This window comes from Hemitrygon akajei, chromosome 1 (assembly GCF_048418815.1).
Source record: "Hemitrygon akajei chromosome 1, sHemAka1.3, whole genome shotgun sequence".
NCBI classification, from domain to species: Eukaryota; Metazoa; Chordata; class Chondrichthyes; order Myliobatiformes; family Dasyatidae; genus Hemitrygon; species Hemitrygon akajei.
In genome coordinates, this window is record NC_133124.1 from 29,499,336 (window position 1) to 29,515,803 (window position 16,468).

A 16,468-nucleotide genomic window follows, 5' to 3' on the forward strand; every position below is an offset into this window, starting at 1 on the left:
TCATGGCCCGCCTTCGATGGCAGCTGACCGAGCTACCAACCCAGACGTCCAGGCTAACAGGACAGCAGTCACAAGCCTGCAAATGGTTAATATAAAGTTCACGGATGCAGGAGTTTCTCTCCTTCGTGATATCTTACTTGTTTTCGCTCGCATCATAGTGCCTACAAACTGGAGGCGATTTGTTTTTATCTCCATCCCGTGGCCTCTCACATCCACACTGGAAAGCTTCGTAGAACCTGGTTGCTTTAAAAGTTTGTGTGACATGGCCTTTGGAAGGACATGCAAGATTGGAGATCAGCTTGTGCTGTGCGTCAGTGAGCAAAAATTAACCATCACACTGAGGCACAATTGGCACTTTTCAAGGTCTCTGAACAATGGTTTGACCATGTCAATGTGGACCTGGTTGGTCTGCTCCCCCTTTGCCGTGGCTTCATGCATCTCCATACCAATAAGTGGCCAGAGGTCATCCCTCTAGTTTCGACGATGGCTACAGGCATAGACTGTGCATTCATCAACACCCGGGTCACGCGGTTTGGCACCTCATCCGCTATTTCTTCCAATCTTTGTCCCCAATTCACGTCAGACCACTGAGCCACAATGACCCAGAACCTCAGCATTAAATTGCATCCTACCACGGCATATCACCTGCTGGCCCAGAGCCTGTGTCAGTGGTTTCACTGTCCTCTAAGGCTGCTCTAATGGCTTCCTTGACAGTCTCCCTGACCATCTCTCTGCAGCTGAGTTGGTGCATGGGCAACAACTACAGGGGCTGGCTGATTTTATTCCTGATGTTACTGCTTGGTCAGCGTCTCAGTAGCAGTCTGCCCTCCTCATAAACTCAATTCTTTTATACTTCTTCCTACCTCCCATCATGCAATACAGCACTCTTGACTTCCAGTTGACCTGCATTCTACATTGTTGGTTTTTGTCTGGCATCATGTACATGAACACCCCCTTAATCTCCTTACAATCTCCCGTTTTGCATTTTGGAATAGGATGAAAAGACTTCTATTGTAGATAAGAAGGGTGATCTGAATGTATTTCTGTAGATCGCTTTAAACCGATCCCACTGAGACTGGATGGTCCCACTACCATACCCTCTGCATCACGACATGACCATATACGAGTTAGCATACCCCTGGACAAACCAGAGGTACCTGCTGTTACTCCAACTAAGGCACATAGGACCTGAGCCAGGCTCCAGACAGGCTCATAATACCAGAATTCTGGGGGGGTCTGTGTTGGGTAATATAATGGGTGACAAATGACACATTTCGTTCATAATCAAAACTCTCCTACATAATTCACAAAAAAAAACCATCATTGAGTTGCTGTGTTCACTTTAAGAGATGCTGTTTGATGTAATGATACCAGTGAAAGGCAACTGCTTTTGGTTTGCTTGTAATGGAAGTAAAAGGGCTTTGGCTTTTGTTAAGCACTTAAAATGGCTCTCAGATATTCTATTCACCAAATCCTTCAGCCCCATCCTTCCTTTACAATACTTCTTTATCTTTGTGAGGGATCTATCCTGCGTCTTCTGAATTGCCCCCAGAAATTCCAGCCAAACCTGCCAGTGTTTCCTTTGCCTCAACTTTGACCAACTGCTCTCTCATGCATCCATAATTCCCTTTACTCCACTGGAATACTTATACATACGATGTTATCTTTTCCCTCTCGAACTGCGGGGTGAAATCTCTCATATTATGATCACTCCATTCCAAAGATTTGCTTTAACTTATGGTCCATAATCAAATCTGGTTCATTACACAACCAGCCAGAATTGGCTTTCCCCTAGTGCGCTCAACTACAAGCTGCTCTAAAAAGCCATCTCATAGGCATTCTACAAATTCCCTCTCATGATATCGAGGACCAACATGTCTTTTCCATTCTACCTGTATCCTATCATAATATTGTCCTTATTTCATACCTTCTCTCTTTCTTTTTGACGTTTATATCTCACATCCTGGCTACTATTCGGAGGTTTGTATGTAACTCCCATGAGCCTCTTTTTCACCTTGCAGTTTCTTAACTCTACCCACAAGGATTGTGTAACTTCTGACCCAATCTTTTTTAAGGATTTGATTTCATTTTTTCCCAACAGAGTTGCCTCACCCTCTCTGCCTCCCTGCTTGTCTTTCTGATACAATGTGTATCCTTGGATGTTAAGTGACCAATCGTGATCTTTCAGCCAAGACTCAGTGATGCCCACAACGTCATACCTGACAATCTCTCACTGTGCTACAAGTTCATCTACTTTATTTCATATACTGTGTGCATTTAAATATAACACCTTCAGTCCTGTATTTGTCACCATTTTCAATTTTCTCACCATATTACACTTCACCTCATCCCAGTGACTGCAATTTTGCCCCATCATCTGCCTGTCCTTCCTCACAGTCTCAATAAACACTGCATTAACTTGTATACCAACTGCCTCATCCTCAGTTCTATTACTCCAATTCCCAACCCCTGTCAACTTAGTTTTAATGTTTAACAACAATTCTAGCAAGGTTTTTGGTGCTCCTCAGGTTCAGGTGTAGACTGTCCTTTTCGTACAGGACATACCATTCCTAGAAGGGATCCCAATGATACAGAAATCTGACACCCTGCCCCCTGCACCACTTCCCCTGCCACCCATCTGTGCTGTCGTCCTATCCCTGCCCTGACTAGTATGTGGTAGTGGGAGTAATCCATAGATTACTACCTTGGAGGTTCTGCTCTTCAACCTCTTCTCTAACTGTCTATACTCACAGGGCCCCTTCCCCCTTTCAACGTATGTCATGACCTCTGGCCACTCACCCTCCCTCTTGAGAATATTCTGCAGCCACTCTGAGACATCATTGACCCTAGCGTCTGGGAGGCAACCCACCAACCTGGATTCTCTTTTGCGGCCAGAGAATCTACTGTTCTTTCCCCCGACTATCGAGTCTCCTGTCAATACTGCTCTGTCTGACTTTACCCTTCTCTGCTGAACTTCAGAGCTGGCCACAATGCCCTGATAGTTAACCCTTCCACAGCAGTATGCGAAGAGGTATACTTGTTTCTGAGGGGAATGGCCACAGCGTAACCCTGCACTGACTGCTTCCTCCCCTTACTTTATCTGGTGGTCACCCATCTCCCATCTAATATCTGCAGCCTGCAGGAGCTCACCTCAGAAAAGACTCAACTACTGGGCAGCTAGGGGTGACTCGAGTAGCAGCAGTACTCTCAACGGATACGATTAAATATTTCGGTTTCAGCCTGATACAGCTAAAAAGTACGACTGCTTCCAAGGTCAGTACAGTCAACAAAGATGTCTTAATGTGGTTAAGCAAACTATCATTGCTTAAAACTGACAGAAACCACACCAATTGTGGTCGGAAGCTCCCACATAGGACAGCATAGAGGAAGCATAGGTGCAGATCAGGATTACAAGTGCGTTTAAGGAAACGGGGTGTTAAACTTCCTGTACCAACTATCTTGCTGGTGAACATGCAGTCTCTGGTGAATAAAATCGATGATCTCAGAAGGAATCAGAGGGATATTAGGACTGTGTGTGTCCTTTGTTTCATGGAATCCTGGTTAACTCCTTCCCTACCAGATGTAGCGATTCAGATCGACGGGTTTACTATTCACCGCCAGGATAGATCTACAGAGTCTCTCAAAAGCAGGGGTGGAGGAGTATGCCTCATGATCAACTCTTCTTGGTGCACAAATATATCAGTGCTGTCCAATTCTGCTCTCCAGACCTGCAATATCTAGCAGTAAAGTGCCTTTCTTTTTCCCTACCATGGGAGTTCTCCAGGATCATTTTGGTAGCAGTATACATTCCACCTAAGGCCAACGTCAATCAGGCTTTAGATGATCTGTGCAATGGGACCAACATGCACGGAACAGTGCATCCTAACACCTTCACTATTGTTTTAGGAGATTTTAACCAGGCCAGTCGGAAAAAAATCACTCAGCAATTACCATCAACGGATCACTTGCAATACTAGAGGAAGCAACACACTGGACTATTGCTACACCACCATCAAGAATGCCTACCATACTATTCCATGTCCTCACTTCAGGAAGTCTGATCACTTGGCTGACTTCTACCCCCTGAGTATAGGCAGAGACTGAAGACTGCAGCACCAGTAGTGAGGATCAAGAAGGTATAGACAAGGGAAGCACAGGAGTGCCTACAGGACTGCTTTGAATCAGAGGATTGGACTGTATTCAGGATTCATCTTTGAATCTGGATGAGTATGCTGCAGTTGTTACTGACTTCATTAAAACCTGTGTGGATGAGTGTGTGCCTACAAAGACATACTGTACATTCCCAAACCAAGAGCCGTGGATGAACCAAGAGATACGTTGTCTGCTGAGGACTAGATCTGTGGCATTGAAGTCTGGCGACCTAGGCCTGTACCAGAAAACCAGGTATGATCTGCAGAGGGCTATTTTAAGGCTGAAGAGACAATTTCAAATGAAGTTGGAGGCGACAACATTGGCAGGGCTTGCTAGACATTACTCCCTATAAAGCGAAATCCAATAGCATGAATGGCAGCGATGCTTCACTACCAAATGAACTCAATGCCTTCTATGCATGCTTTGCAAGGGAGAATATAACTACAGCTGTGAAGATCCCTGATGCACCTGATGACTCTGTGATCTCTTTCTCAGAGGCCGATGTTAGGCTGTCTTTAAAGAGGGTGAACCCTCACAAGGCGGAAGGTCCTGATGGAGTACTTGGTAAGGCTCTGAAAACCTGTGACAACCAACTGTCAGGGGTATTCAAGGACACTTTCAACTTCTCACTGCTACAGGCGAAGTTCCTGCTTGCTTCAAAAAGGCAACAATTATATCAGTGCCTAAGAAGAATAATGTGAGCTGCTTTAATGACTATCGCCTGGTAGTACTCATATCTACAGTGAAGAAATGTTTTGAGAGGTTGGTCGTGACTAGACTGAACTCTTGCCTCAGCAAGGACATGGACCCATTGCAATATGCCTGTTGCCAAAATAGGTCAAAGGCAGATACAATCTCAATGGCTCTCCACGAGGCTTTAGACCACCTGGACAACACGAACACCTACGTCAGGATGCTGTTCATCAACTATAGCTCAGCATTTAATACCATCATTCCCACAATCCTGATTGAGAAGTTGCAAAACCTGGACCTCTGTACCTCCCTCTGCAATTGGATCCTTGACTTCCTAACCAGAAGACACAATGTATATGGATTGGTGATAACACCTCCTCCTTGCTAACGATCAACACTGGCGCACCTCAGGGGTGTATGCTTAGCCCAATACTCTACTCTCTATATACACATGACTGTGTGTCTAGGCATAGCTCAAATACCATCTATAAATTTGCTGATGATACAACCATCGTTGGTAGAATCTCAGGTGGTGACGAGAGGGTGTACAGGAGTGAGATATGCCAACTAGTGGAGTTGTGTCGCAGCAACAGCCAGGCACTCAACATCAGTAAGATGAAAGAGCTGATAGTGGACTTCAGGAAGGGTAAAACAAAGGAACACATACCAATCCTCATAGAGGGATCAGAAGTGGAGACAGTGAGCAGCTTCAAGTTCCTTGGTGTTAATACCTCTGAGGATCTAACTTGGTCCCAACATATCAATATAGTTGTAAAGAAGGCAAGACAGCGGCTATACTTTATTAGGAGTTTGAAAAGATTTGGTATGTCAACGAATACACTCAAATACTTCTATAGATGTACCGTGCAGAGCATTCTGACAGGCTGCATCACCGTCTGGTATGGGGTGTGGGCTACTGCACAGGATTGAAAGAAGCTGCAGAGGATTGTAAATTTAGTCTGCCTCCATCTTGGGTACTAGCCCACAAATACCCAGGACATCTTCAAAGAGTGATTCTCAGAAAGGCAACGTCCATTATTAAGGACCTCCAGCACCCAGGTCACGCCCTTTTCTCACTGTTACCATCAGGTAGGAGATACAGAAGCCTAAAGGTACAACTCAGCAATTCAGGAACAGCTTCTTCCCCTCTGCCATCGGATTCCTAAATGGACATTGAACCCTTAGATGCTACCCAACTTATAAATATATAATATTTCTGTTTTTGCACAATTTTTAATATATTCAATATACATATACTGTAATTGATAACTTGATTTATTTATTTATTTATTTTCCCTCTTCTATATTATGCATTGAATTGAACTGCTGCCGCTAAATTAACAAATTTCACGTCACGTGCCGGTGATAATCAAGAGGATTCTGATTCTGATCTATGAAGTCTTCAGCCTTCTGGATGCTCCTGAATTCCAGTTTCAGATCCTTGACCTTGTTAATCAGGAGCTGAAGTTGGGTATACTTCCTGCAGATGTAGTCATCAGCAAGATCATTAGATACCCTGAAATCCCACATCCCACAGGAGGAGAATTCCACCGCCTGAACTACCATCCTGCCTACACTTGTTATGCCTCTAATATCTCAAACATAGAAACATAGAAAACCTACAGCTCAATACAGGCCCTTCGGCCCACAAAGTTGTGCCGAACATGTCCTTACCTTAGAAATTACCTAGGCTTACCCATAGCCCTCTATTTTTCTAAGCTCCATGTACCTATCCAGGAGTCTCTTAAAAGACCCTATCACCTCCACCACTATCGGCAGCAGCCCATTCCACACACTCTCCTCTCTCTGCATAAAAACCTTACCTCTGACATCTCCTCTGTACCTATTTCCAAGCACATTAAAACTGTGTCCTCTTATGCTAACCATTTCAGCCCTGGGGAAAAGCCTCTGACTATCCACACGATCAATGCCTCTCATCATCTTATACACCTCTATCAGGTTACCTCATATCCTCCGTCACTCCAAGGAGAAAAGGCCGAGTTCACTCAACATATTCTCATAAGGCATGCCCCCAAAACATATTCTAGCCTGTGCCTGTTCATGTCCATCCCTGCTGAGCCAAAGTCTTAATGCTCTAACACTCAGCACTCCAATAATAGCTGCTCCACTCAAACATCACTTCCTTTTATTGGCTCTTGCTAATTAGTCCTAACTACTGTTAACCCAAGCAATCTCCTGCTCCACGGAAACCTCCTTACTTGCTTTTTAAAACTGGTGCGTAAAGTCAATAAGGAAGTGTCTCCAACTCACTCCGTGATTTCCCATTCTGCAGACAAGTCCTCATAGGCCCACTTGCTCTTTAAAACTGGTGCTTAAAGTCCATGGGAAACTCTCTCCAACTCACTCCTCAATCTCCCGATCTGCAGAAGGTCTACCATATTGGATGAATTGATGACATCCCATGAAGGCTGCCAAGGACTCTTATTTAATGGAAAGAACGTTGAAATACTGAAGCTTACATCACTAAATCTGCAAACCAAACACTACAGTTCAGTGAAGGCTCTTGGAGAGTGTCATCCAACGAGGATTAGATTTGGAAGGACAACCCATTGATCCAGGCACCTCAGGAACTTTTGCCAGTATAAAGCACATGACTGTTATTGGATGCTTTTATTTCTTCTGCAATGTGTGTGTTGTAAGCAATGTCAGCTTGTAGAAAATAATGGCTCTTTCAATGCTTTCACCACATTATGGTCTGTGGTGACGTGGTGGAGCTGCAAGATGGTCTGGGGACAGTAGCTTCCTGAGTAGTGCTCGGAAAGAAAGCACCTATAAGCAAGCCTGCTGTCTCTGTACGTCGTTTTGTAGATAAATGACCTTTATTACTAAACTGACCTTTGATTAAATCTCTAAATCTTTCCAGTGTCTTAGACAGTAAAAGAGAAGTGAGATACATGATGCTATATAGGTGAATTTCGCTACCCTTTTACATTTACTGTAGAAGAAAATATGGCAGGAATCCTACATATAAATTGTCTCATCTGATTCAAATTTCATATTGGATTTTTTAGTGTGTGGTGGACTGCTTATGTATGAAAATCAGGCCCTTAGGATAGTCACAGGGCTCGGGTTGTAACATTCACTGATAACTGGGGATTCAAAGACCATAAATGCCAAGCCTTATCTGGCTATTCATAACACTTCACAGCTGGTAAGGCTGCTGACAAACAGTTCCACCCTGATGTATGATGCTGCCAGTGTGGGGTTTTCACTTCCTCCCTGTGAATGAGCAGATTTACAATTTGTTCTTTGCTTTCCTCCCACACCCCAAAAGTATGTGATCGGCAAGTCCGGCATCTGAGGTCTGGAGTTTGGACCCTGATCCAGGATACTCATTCACCATCATCTGAGAATTCTGGGTAGATACTGAAGATCAAAGTCCAAAGGATGATCAGAGGTTGGGATCAAAGCTTGAAGATCGACTGGAGGTCTGAATTGAAACTTGAAGGTCAGTTGGAGGTCTGTGTCAAAGCTTGAAGGTCGATCAAAAGTCCAGTCAAGGCCTGATGGCTGGAGCCTCAAGTCTACAAATATCTGTGAGTTCACTGGGTTTGTTAGGGCCTATTATCTATGAATCCACTAGTCCAAAGAAACTGAATGCTGAAGACGGCCTGTGTTGAGTTAGAGGGCTATATATGTGTGTGGGTGGGTAAAAGGGAGGGAGGAATGGGACTTGTTTCACCACACCTGCTTTGTTTCTGGGTATGTTCTATTTCGTTGTGTCCTCTGTTGTCCTGTTGATCATTGTGGGCATGTTCTGTTGGCACCAGGAGGTGTGGCGACACTTGCCGGCTGCCCTCAACACGTCCTTGGGTGTGTTGGTTGTTAATATAAATCACTCATTTCACTACGTGTTTCAATGTACCTGTGATAAATAAGTATGAATCTGGATCTGTTGGATAGGTTGCTTGGCCACTTGTGTGTAGACAGGTGGTAGAATCTGAGAGATGTTGATGGCAATGTGGAGAGACTGAAATCGGATTAGGATAGGGTGGATGCTCGATAGTCAGCATGGACTTGGTGACAGAAAGACTTGCTTCTCTGCTGCATAACCCCCTGACACCAAGACCTTCCCGTGGTTACATCAAAAACTATGCTTTATTGTTTACTGGGCAATAATTGTTCTCTCTCACCCCTTTCCCAAACCCATAACCGGTTCGGAAAGCTGTCGTTCACTTCAAATGTTTGCATGACTTTTTATTCTCTTGCACATCGAGAGTTGTTTTTTTTATTTTTATTCTTTTTTTTCTTTATTGGGTTCTTTCAGGTTCCTTACTTTGAGGCTACCTGTGAGCAAGCAAGTCTCAAGATTGTATAATTTATACATTCTGTGATAATAAATGTACTTGAATCTTGAATAATACTTCCAATTCCCATTCATTTTCCATGAATAGTCCCTGTCTGTTGAAGGTCCTGTGCAGAAGGACAATGATTTTCCATTATATCAAGCTAGCATCTGTATCTTCGGTTCAAAGCATAGCACATACTTCTTCTGAGATTGATTCTGGTCTCTCAAACCTGACTTTTCGAATACTCATCTGATCAACGCTGCACCTATCGTGGGCTTATCATTGAAAATCTTCCCTGTATGTTTAAAAAAAATTGTATGGTCAATTTTAATTGCACTCATTGCACTCCTCAAAGTTGTGCTGCTCCACAAGGTAAGTAGCACAACCCATCCGAGTTGGTAAGGAGGATATATGTTGTCCCGGTGACCGCATGGACTTCCTCCCACTGTCCAAAGACCTACCTGTTAGTAGGGTAATTGGTCTTTGTAAATTGACCCTTACTTAGGCTAGAGTTAAGTTAAGGGTTTCTGGGTGGTGGGGCTCAAAGTGCCAGAAGGGCCTATTCCATACTGTATCTCAGTAAATAAATTTAAGAGTGAGATTTAAGGTTTGTTAACAAATTGCAATTATTTATTCTTACATACATAGAACATGCAAGAAGACAACACAGGGACAGGCCATTCAACCCATAATGTTGTGCTGAACCAGCTGAAATGCAAATCAAAAACAATCCCTCCTACCTACTCCATGTCCATACCTTTCTATCTTCCTTCCATGTATGTGCCTATCCAAACATCTTTTAAAATCCTCTAATTTAATTTTCTCTACCATCACACCAGGCAATACAGTCCAGGCATCTATGAGTCTGAGTAAAAAAATTACCCTCACATTCCCCTTGAACCTACCCCATCTCACTCTCAATGTTAGGTCTTTGCATATAATCCCATTCTCTAACACCTTACATATTAAATCATGTTTTAACCTTCTTCGTCAATCTTAGCACCTGCAATATCTGAAACCCAAATGTTATTCACTTCATTAGGAGCACAACGTAGTAGAGGCAATTCCCATCTTTCAGACATCTATCAGAATTTTAAACCCGCCAGATGGTTATGCATACACTGTGATTATTACTTAAATATATTCTGTTTTTGTAATCCTAACCAGAAGTATGATTGTTCAGGATAATCTTAATGACTTGCTGCAGGGTATGGTTCTTAAGCCAAATATTAGTCTAAATCTGTCTGGCTATTGATTCATTTTGAAACTAAATTTGATTAAAAAAAATGGAAATTAACAAATTTGAGGCTTTATGTTAATCAAATGAAGAATTACACATCTTATTTTCTAAATGTAAGCTTGCTGTGTATTATAGGAGACAATGCTTTGTGTGCCTTTTGGCATAATACTTGTAACTGTCTCAGAGACATGTTTATTGTATATGCTTTTGTCATAGATTCATGATTATTTTATCATCTTAAAATAATGTTTGATTAAAATTTTTGTGCTTTTTATATAAGGTTTTATTTAATGTAGAGTGTAGCTAGTCACATGACCAGGTTTAATAAGCCATGACTGTGGCATTATGGGTCAGAACCAACATGGAAGCAAAGAAAGACATATGGCCCTAAAATAATCTTAATTCTGCATATGGTCCAAGAGGCGCACACGGTAATGGTTTTTATTTGTTTTAAATTGTGTATAATGTTGTTGATATGCTTTTACATGGACAGTGTGATATGTTTTTAGTGATTTTATTTGATTTCAGCACACTTCTGTTGTGCTGACGTGCTTTGGGCCTGTTTATCGGCAGACCGGTGTAGTTACAATATTGGAGTCAAGTCTGGGTATCTCAGGGAATGCAATAGAAAAGTCACTGTAGTAATAGAATTAAATGATTTTATTTCTAAATTTTTTTAAATTGAGATACAGAGCAGAATAGGCCCTTCTGACACTTAAATTCATACCGCCCAGCAATCCCTAATTTAACCCTAGCCGAATCACAGGACAATTTACAATGAGCAAATAACCTATCAACTGGTATGTCTTTGGACTGTGGGAGGAAACCCACACTGTCATGGAGAGACACGTAAACTCCTTACTGACAGTAGTGGAAATCATACCCGGGCTGTCGGTACTGTAAAATGTTGTGGTAACCACTACACTACAATGCCGTCCCAATTAAAAGACGCGAACAATGTGTCATTGCAAACTGTGAATGGTGAAGTCGTGCCAGACTGTCACACTTTAAGAAATGTGCTTGCCATTACGCACCTTCCCCAAAAACCTTGGTGGCTCGGGAGTGTAGCGGTTTGGGTAATACTTTACAGCACCAGCAACCTGGGTTCAATTCCCACAGCTGTCTGTAAGGAGTTTGTGTGTTCTCCCCGTGACCACATTGGTTTCCTCCTGGTGCTCCAGTTTCCCCCCATGTTCCAAAGACATCTGGGTTAGTAGATTAGTTGGTCACACAAGTATATTTGAGTGGTGCAGGCTCATTGGGCTGGAAGACTTGTTTCTGTGCTGTATCTATAAATAAACTAAAATAATTAAATCCTCAAGTCAATGAGCAACATGTTGGAGGAACTTCAGATCAATTCAATTTTATTGCTTCTTTTCATGAAATGATTTGACTTGAACAACAGTACCTAATATTATTAATAAAATGTTTAAATTCACTTGGACATTTTTCATGATTCTGAACTAACTATGGGCCACATTTTTTTCTCTGCCAGTAGGCTGGAATCATAGCATTTGATGTACTTGCTGTTCAAATAATTTCATATAAACACATATAATAGCATTTCATTTTCATTCAAGAAATTTGCTTGGATCAGTGAATGGAAAATTTCTCTTCAATTTTTTTTTCCCACTTCTTCCTTCACTTTCTGTGTCTTTCTGAGCCATAGGGTGGCCAAGCAGTCTGATGAATTCTAGCTGCCCTCTGGGATCTGGAAGGGAAACACCCTCAAAGAAGCTGTTGCCACCAAAATTCACTCAGGTTTTTGAGTTTAATCAATATCACTGAAGACATTTTCATGAATAAGCAATGCTTTCAAAACGGATAGCTCTGAAGGAGGCAAGTTAAGTAGGAGACAACAGGATTGAAAATCCATCAGTGGAAGAGAGAAAATAAGAAGGTTTTCAAAGACATTGACCAGCCAAATAGTTTTTTGATACCAAATGTTTGTTACAAAGATGGTGTCATGGGAAAATGTGGCCAGAAATCTATATTGTGTATATTTTTGGAGTAATTGGTTATCTAAAAAAGGATGATAGATATTTATGAAATTGAATTTCATTCCCATCACAGTACTGAACAGCTCCAGTCAACATTCACAAATTGCATACGGTGCAATTGTTACTGTGGCCCCTCATCACTCCCTGCTGTGCACCAAGCAGTTTTCTGACACTACCTAGTACCAACGTGTCTTTTAGTGCAACTCCTCTCATCTACATATATAAATTAACTGGAGCACACGTAGTGGTCACCAATGTTACCACATAATTCATTTAGAATGTCCAAGGATTGATCCTCGATGTTCTTCTGTCTTAGCTGCAGGCGGCCACTTGGTAACGTAATGGAAAGGCAGGGCGAGGATTTAGAGTCCTGTCCACCTAGATTCTGTGGCACAGGGTGCTGAGGTAATGTAGTGGTTAACACAGCGCTACCACAAACATTGGAGTTCAGAGTCCCGTTCTGGTGTGCTTTGTAAGAAAATTTGTATATTCTTTCTATGTTCATTTGTTTTCCCCGGGTGCCCTGATCTCCTCTCATAGTCCAAAGGTGTACTGGTTAGTAGACTAGTTAGACAGCGCAAATTGTCCTGTGATTAGGCTAGGGTTAATCAGTGGGTTACTTTGTGGCACAGCTCATGAGTGGAAGGGCTGTATGTTCTGGCTGTATCTCTAAATGGAAAAAAAAGTAAAAATCAATAAAAGGATAATTAAAATGACAGGTATTATGTGCAATTAACCAATGGAAGATGATAGAATGCAGCGGCCAGCCTAATTTTTAGTCTGTGAATCTTGGTTAAAAAGGTGAAGAATGAATTCTTTATGACACAGAGATCCTGGCTTCCTCTAGGTAGACAGGGAAGTAATTGAAGGAGGAGATGGATATTGAGTTGAATGTGAATAGTCAAGACCTGGAACAAGTAACCAGTGTCACAGGAATTACATCATAGTCAAGGTCACTGCATAGATCATCAAATTATATCTCCTAATAACTGCTCACATTAGACACACTTGTCCTTTTTCTAACAAATAACCCTGAACAGACTTCCATCCTTACCTCTTCCTTCTCAATTTGCATACTCAGAGGAACAGCCATTAAATTCTGATTTTGTAGCCCAGTGGGTTGAGTCAAACGTAAGTGCACCTTTGGCTATAGAGCTCCCTCCAGTCCAAATATCAAGCTCCTGCAAATCTCCACAGTCAGTTCTCCATCACCAGTTCAGTACATTTGTAAGAAATTGAAGGTGATGTGCAGGTGGAAGTGTTGAACCATGGATAGTAAAAGGAAGTATATTACCACACCAATTTAATTGAAAGTAAAGCTAAAGATTAGAAATGAAAAGATTAGCTTTACTTGTCACATGTATGGCAAACAACAAAGCGTACAGTGAATGGGCCATTTTGCGTCAATGGCCAGCACATTCTGAGGATTGTGCTGGGCCAAGCTGCAAATGTCGACATGCTTCCAGCATCACCATACCAAGCTCCCAACTCACTAGCCCTAACCATATGCCTTTGTACCTGGGAGGGAATGGAGAGGAAAGCCACGCCATCAAGGGGAGAACATTCAGACACCTTGCAGACAGCAGCAGGAATTGAACCCCTATTGGTGGTCACTGGTGCTGTAAAGTGATTACCCTGTTCTGATGGATGAAATTATTTAGATAGAATGCCGGTAAGTATGATGTTTTTAGTATTGAAGTTGAATGAAACTTATTTAATATTCACCATTGCTTCAGACAAATTTTAATTCAAGCATTTTTGTTAAAGAACTGTATTGACCTCTTTAGGAATTGTGTTGATAATCTGGAGTGGATTAGATTTACTACTAAAGAGAATAAGACCAAAAGACATAGGAACAGAATTGAGACATTTGGCGCATCAGGTCTGTTCCATCGTGGCTGATATCTTATCCCTCTGCCTTTTCTCCATAGCTTTTAATTCTCTGACTGATCAGGAACACGTCAACCTCTGCTTTAAATATACCTCCACAGCCATCTGAGGCAATGGGTTCCACAGATTCTTCACCACTTGGCAAAAGAAATTTCTCCTCATCTCTGTTTGAAGTGCATGTCCCCTCTTTTCTGTGGCTGTACTCTCAGGTCCTGTAAAGGTGTAGACTATTTTCTAATTGAGCAGAAGATTCAAAATGGACAGGATTTCTTGTGCAGGAATCCATGACGGTGAACTTGCAGGTTGAGTCAGTGGTAGAGAAGGTAAATGCAATGTTAGCTTTCATTTTGAGTGGACTGGAGTACAAAAGCAACAATGTAATTTTGAAGCATTATAAAATATTGGTTTGACCACGTATTGAGTATTATGAGCAATTTTGGACCCTTTATCTAAGAAAAGATATGCTGAAGGTCCAAAGAGCTTCATCAGGATGATTCCAGGAATAAAAGTGTTAATGTATGAGGAGTGTTTGATGTCTCTAGCCCTGTACTAGCTGGCATTTAGAAGGATGAGGGGTATCTGATTGAAACCTATCGAATATTGAAAGGCCTAGATAGAGTGGGTCTAGAAAGGATGTTTCCTATAGTAGCGGAATCTAGGCATGCTTGTGTTTCAAACTTCATATACTGCAGTACAAATACATCTGCAAAAGTTACATAAGAATCAAGTCAAATTGGTTTAATTGACACTTAACCCATTGTGACAACAGAGCCCAGATTTGAGGCCATGATCTTCTGAAAGAGTTACCTTTCAGAATCCCTCCATGATACTCCAGAAACATGTTGAGATTCTGTCCATATCCTGTGCTGGTTAAGATACATCTTTCCTGATTTAACACTGAGAACATCAAAGAAAATAACCATATACCAATTACAGCATGGAAACAGGCCATCTCAGCCCTTCTAGTCCGTGCCGAATGCTTACTCTCACCTAGTCCCACTGACCTGCACTCAGCCTATAACCCTCCGTTCCTTTCCTGTCCATATACCTATCCAATTTTTTTAAAATGACAATACCTGCCTCTACCATTTCAGATATAATGTATCTAAACTGTCAAGTTCCAATTCCTTCCACCCCTGGCTGTTAACGATTTCAACACTCTCCAATCACACAGAGTGCCTACATTTATTCTTGTAGTTGAAAGTAGCAGATAATTTCCAGGTAAATCTTGTTGGGGGAATAATTCAATATTCATATATTGTATCTCACATTCTGTTCTTGTGGAAGCTTACTGTTAGATTCTACTATATTTTTTATACTCATATTCCCCTTTTTTTGTTGTAATCTTATCTAACCTTGAAACACTTCAAGAATTCTTTGTTCCTTTAGTTCTTACCTCTTGTGCATTCATTACAGACTCATTTCCTATAATAAGCATTCCATACCATGATAACATGTAGCTCTAACTTGGAAATGTATCAATGATGTTCATTGTCATTGTACTAAAGTCTTTTCAGCAACACTATGGGTTCACTTCACTTAATTCAAGTAGGTGGCTGATAACCACCTTCTCAAGGACAGTCAGGGATGGAAAATGAAATGCTGGCCTTGCTGGTAATGACCATCTTCTATAGAAGAATGAAAGAAAGGAGCATAGACAAAACTCCTGAGACCTCACACAAAATCTCACTCAACCAAGTGGACTTAAGAGACATGGAATAAGTTATTTATTACCTAACAATATTTGCAGCATGTAGTTCTAATGATTGGAGTGATGCAGACAGAAAGCCAGTAAGCATGATGCCTTAAAATACTGAATGTTGAATGCACCTCATTAGTATTCACCACTGCTCCATAAAACCCCCCCATAAAAAGCAAGTATTTTTGACAAAGAACTTTATTAATTTAGAACATAGGACATAGAAGAGTACAGGCCATTCAGCCCACAATTTTTGCCAAACCACTAAAATGAAAATCAAAATCACCCAAACACTAAATCACCTTACCTATATGATGTACACATACCTCCATCTTCTTTACATCCATGTACCTATGCAAACGTCTCTTAAAATCTTCCAAAGTATTTGCCTCTACAGCCATACCAGGCAGTGCATTCCAGGCATCCACAACTTTGAGTAAAAAACATACCCCTTCCATCCCCCTTGAATCACTTTCAATACATG